This window comes from Atta cephalotes (genome assembly GCF_000143395.1).
Source record: "Atta cephalotes unplaced genomic scaffold scaffold00020, whole genome shotgun sequence".
Lineage (NCBI taxonomy): Eukaryota > Metazoa > Arthropoda > Insecta > Hymenoptera > Formicidae > Atta > Atta cephalotes.
In genome coordinates this window covers 1,311,794-1,317,575 of record NW_012130084.1, presented here as the reverse complement: position 1 = coordinate 1,317,575, position 5,782 = coordinate 1,311,794, and positions in this window count along the sequence as shown.

Here is a 5,782-nt window from a genome sequence, read left to right as displayed (position 1 = left end):
GAGAGAGAGAGAGATTATACATTTGTTATGACGGTTCATTATGATACAGGAGAGTGCGTTGGGAACAAACGCGATCGCTTTAATGAATTTCCAGCGGGACGTCAGGAGGCGTCATCCCCACTGCAGAAGGCGGTTAGTCAGGGATTAAGTGGGGCAATCTGCGGCATTTTTTTTCTCCCGAACGACCAAGATTTTTATGCCTAATTAATCGCCATAAATCCGAGGGAACGACGAAGGATTACGGCGAAATTTGCGCGAAAGCGTCTTTCAACTGGGGTGATTAAATGATTTGTGGATACAGGGCAGAAGATGCTTCACGCCTCGTAATTGCGTTTAAGCGCGCGTCGCCGTATATCATTGACTTTTCAGACATGAGGGGCTCCTCTAGATAACTACAACTTCGGCAAATCGGCCGAGTTATAAATTGCCAATAATTTTACTTAAATATCAGTTCGCTTTGTCACGGGATTTGAATCAAGTAAATGGTTAATGCCTCCAGTACGAGCTGACTCTAGTTATTCACTCTAGTTATTGTGTATAACAAATTTACAATATAATAAATCTAAACGTTTCGACTTCACGATCGGATTTACTTCAGTAAAAAATTTATAAATTGTTTAATTATAAATATAAGCTCATAATTATATAAAGCCTCGATCTATTCTTATGTAATGATATGTACTGTGATTAGGATTTGCGTACCTATAATACGCAAACACACACGATTAGGAAGTAAGACACATATGGTAATCAAAATTACAATAGAATTTTAACAAAATTTGTTGCGGTACGTCCAGATGATGTTCTGCTTGTAACATGTAAAATTCTGTCACTATGGAAAATGCAAGGGTATAACGACTAGATGGATGTCCCTTACGAAGCACTTGTACATCGCGCCTTTCGCGCGCGCTGCTTTTCGTCCGCATTTATCAATTTAGACGAGGTACGCCCCGGAAAGTCTCGGCAAGCCAGGAGCAAGAAACTGCAGGAGCCCAAAGTTATCCGCGAAGTTTCGAGTGCAGAGCCAGTTGATTTATCGGGCTCATTACTGCCAGGAAAGAGGGAGAACTACAGCAACAGCCACCCCCCAACGGCGTGTTTTACAAGACGGCATTAATTGCTCGAATTAAATATGCACCTCTCTCCGCGCCGTAATTTATTTCGGTTTCCTGAAGCGCCTTAAGTCGCCGGGGAAGCTGGCGCTCCATGGCATCGCCGTCGCTTTCCACGGACGTTAATAATGAGCCCGCGAGATATTAATTGACGTGGCTGCCGTGGAAGGTCCTCTCGATGTTTTAATCTCAACGGCAATCTCTCTCTCTCTCTCTCTCTCTCTCTCTCTCTTTTCCTTTTCTTTTTTTATTCATTCACACGCGTCGACCTTGTAGCGCAGCGTGTCGTCTCATTATAAATCGATGTCTGGTCTGGTCTTTCATCCTTTTTACCGTTTATTATGTTAACATTGTTACTTCGGTTTGTGTTAAATGTTTTTTATTAACTTGCATCACTATACTTTTACAGTAATCACTATAATTTTTTACTACAACATTTTCTTTATGTAGTTCTTCAAATTAATTTAAGTGATTGTTAAGGTCAGCTACCATTGATAGCCACGTTGCAAAAAAATGTATTTTCAAGGAGAGCGAAAGAATCGAATAAAAGATGAATCTCTTTAGTTACAATCACGGCCACGGCTTGAAACGTATAAAGTCCGAATTGGCAAATGGATGTTAAACGAAGTCTGGTCAGAGCTTACGTCACTCAGGAATCGAGCAATTCGATTGGGACGGACGATAAGAATAAGGAAGTTTATAAGGAAAGGCGCGAACAATGGATGAAACAGCGAGCGATCCAATCAGGAACAAGGAGAATGAAGTACATGTAATCCGCCGTAGTAATCAGTGAAAATGGACTCTTTAGGTAAGACTTCGCCCTGTTTGAATCAGAAAGAAGTGAGAGTTGTACGGCAAGTTTCATAAGCCGCAAGCAAAGATAAGGTTGCAAATAGATGATTTTATTCAAACAAAATCGTAATTGCAAAATAAAATAATGTAATATGTATTATATATAAAAGCGCTCCTATATTTGAAAAGTAATCATATAATAAATGTAAATAAATTATGTCTACGCGAAGAGAAAGTTGAAAATAATGCGAAATAAATCTGCTGTCTTTAATAAAATATTCAAAAACTAAATGTTACATTTATTTTTAATATAAAAAGCAACAAGAAAAAACGTGGGAAACAATCTACACACGGGGACAGAGATGCGCAGAATTCGTTCCTCCCAATTGATCAAATCTCTCCTCGGCAATGGACGATTCTTTCCCAAGCGATGCAACTTGACTGCAACGATCTTGCACGACCACATGTAATCGCTTTTTACATTCACGCGGTGGTTATGTCGGGCCCATTATGTCGGACGATACCACATCCTAGGTAGAATCACTCACTTATCCGACACGTTACCGACGTTAACCGAGGATAATCGGGTCTCGGTCGGGATAACGTTCGAAGATACGGACCTTCCGGTAGAGAGTCTCTCTCGCCGTCCGCGTCGGTGGAGGGTTCATCGTCCTCGATCGCGTCAGCGATCGCTTATCCCGGTATGGTACCCCGGGTTAGGCCCCGAGATCGAGTCCGTGGCACGTATCAGCTGATTTTTCCGTTCGCGCACGGCCGGCGTATCGATCCGCGAACACGCACTGGACCATGGACATGAAAATGCATGTAATTAGCTGAAATTGATGTTGAACGCGAGCGCGGCCGCGTTCAATTTTAATCGGCTGTCGTATGATAATTACGCGTGGCCGGGCACCCCCGACCCACATCGGATAAATCATCTCGACCGCTCGCGCAACGATTCCCAGGTATTCATTTACTTCGTATTAATCAATGCGTGAAATTGATTATGGCTAGTCGCTCTCGTCGGTAACGAGAGATGCGGCGCGGTGAAGTCGAGGGAAGATCGTGGGGGACGGTAGTGGCCACGGAAAAGGGCATAGATCGGTTGAGACGCGGGAGGTTTGCTCAGCAGCCGGAACGATCGTCATGCAGTCCTCTCTCGCGTTCGCTCGATCAACCGTGTAATTTTCGACTTTTGCCCATCTGTTCGACAGATATCTGCGAGAACATGAAATCCTTATTAAGTCTCAGCTCTTTGTCTTGTGTGCATATGATTTCCGTACATATTTTTTGTCTTTTTAAATGTATATATATATATATATATATACACTTATTTTTTTTTTTCATATCAGTTTTTATATCTTTGTTATATCTTGTTAAATGTCTGTCTTTATATTCTTGTTAAATCTTATAACTTTTTTTTTCTTTGTAAAAGTATCTGCGTTCGTATCTTCCTCTTGTCACAATTTTTTAACTTCCTTATCTAGAAGTTCATAAATTTGGGTTTATATTCCATATATTTAAAATGTACAAGCATTACATTAATAATGTTATGTAAAACTAGTTTACAAAAATTTTAAATAATTTTTAATGCAAAAAAGTGAATAACATTTTTTTATATGTTTTGAAAAGCTGAGTTCAAATCTGCTGCCGAAAAAATTCCATTAAGTTAAATATTTTTAAGATAAACATGTCAATTTAAAAATATTGTCAATTTTTAAGATTTTAATTTCTTTTGAACTAATTTAGATATGACAGTAATAAAGACGGCAAAAGAAAAACATTTTCACGAATATGGGATGAAAATATACTAGGTGATTCTAAAAAACCGATCTAAAGTCACAAGAAACAAAAATTAAACGCTCAACATTTCTAATTTGTGTGTTTTTTAATTTCAATAAAATTTCATTATGTAATTGGAAAAAAATCTTTTCTTATATCTCCAAAATTAGATCTAATAGAAATATTTTGATTGCAGATTCGTGTTCATTGATTCGTGTTCGTTGATTTACTCTAGAAAGTCTTCAAGCATAGAAAAATTGTAAAATCATTATTAGCTGCAAATTGATCGACAAAAACAACTGAAATAAAGGTTCGGCACTAAATGCGAATAAAATCGTTCAAGGATGAACAGTGTTGTGCAAGAACGTGATGCAAAGTATCCGCGAGATAATCATTTATTTTCGTTTGTTTCGGTTCGCACAACTTCGTTGTATAGTGTCGCAAGAACAAATCGGGTGAAACTTGTCACGACCCAGCAGAAACGATCGTGAAGAAAAAAAAGATTCGTCGGGCTCGCGCTGAATTGCGAAATTGTTCAGCAAGGGATGACGAAATCGTGTCGGTTCGAACACGTCGCGTTGTCGTGACAGCCGACAGGCATTAACAGCGATGACCTACGCCCTTGAGTATCTTACATTGCTGACGACTCCATCTCTCAACCGATTGTCGGAATTCGACCCGAAACTATTGAGGTAAAGACAAAGATGTACAATACAAATTGAACGACGTGTGTAACGTCACGAATACCATAATTACAGTTTTCAGTTGGTTTTTTGAACGACTCTTCGAATCTCCGAGAAAAATCTCCGGTAAATACTGTATATTTTTAATGATTTTTTTGATAGCATTTATCGATTTTCTTGCAATTTCAAACAAAATTTCTGAATCAGATCTGACGACTATTTTTATCAAGTGAATAGTACAAAACAATAACAATTTTGATAGTGGCAATCGAACTTTGGCAGGACAGTAATAATCCTAAAGGGAAGACCAAATTTGATGACTTTTTTTAGAGAGAGCACTACGAAAAAGTCATTTCGATAGAATACTATCATCTCTAGTAAGAAAATCTAGAGAAATATTCCAGCGCAGATCATTCCAACAATATTAAAGCAATATTGCAACATTCCAGCAATGTTGCAGCAACATTGGAAACGTTGTAAGTAATGCTGCAAGCTTCTTTGCTGTATAGAGGCCAAAGGTGACAACTGTGATCAGAAGTCACGACACGACGAAAAAATAGCTATCGATGATACTTGTTTCACGAAGGCTACTGCAGTCTTTCACTTGAAGTCCACTTCAAATTTTAAAAGTTCAACTCGATCGAGATGTTTCGTAAGAAATTTTGTAATCTGGTGTCGCGAATAATATCTATAAACATAACTCCTCGCAAGAATGTTCCCAGCGCCGTCCGACAAGTCGCCAATGATAAATCGTAACAGGAAGTCGACCTCCGACCTCCTCTCTCGCGGTAAATTTGATTCGATCGATCTCAGAATAAATTCCTCGGCGGACAGATCGGCGAAGAGCCGATGCATTTCGCGGGCGCGAACGCGAGCGGAGAACGGCAAGGTATGTATAGGTGTATTACAGGTCCCGAGCGCCGGCCTTGGTTAGAAAATCACCGCTAATGGAATCAATTAGGCGTGAATTAATATTGACAGATTTATTGACTCGCCTTTTGTAAGCGTCGCGGCCGCGGCTCGTTCCACGCTCACCGATTTATAATTGAAAGGCAACGTTTTATCTCTCCTTTTCCTCTCTCTCCTCCTCCCCCCCCCTCTCTCTCTCCTCCCTCCCCCCTTTCTGTCTCTCTCCTCGCATAGTGCGCACGTTAACGCGTAAATGCTATCTCGCGCGTGACAAGTGCGCGCCCTGCGCGAATTTTCATGCGATATTTAATTAAGACTGTGTGTCCGTTAACATCACTCACGCTCGAATTAACCCATTTTCTTTCATCTCATTGCGTGGAGGGAGATTGGGCAGTAAGTAATTATCTTGCCGTAATACAATCTGCACGACAGGACGTGTTCCGACATAAATTTTTACAAATTAAAGTGGTCGTAAAACCTTTCTTTCTCTTCTCTCTCTCTCTC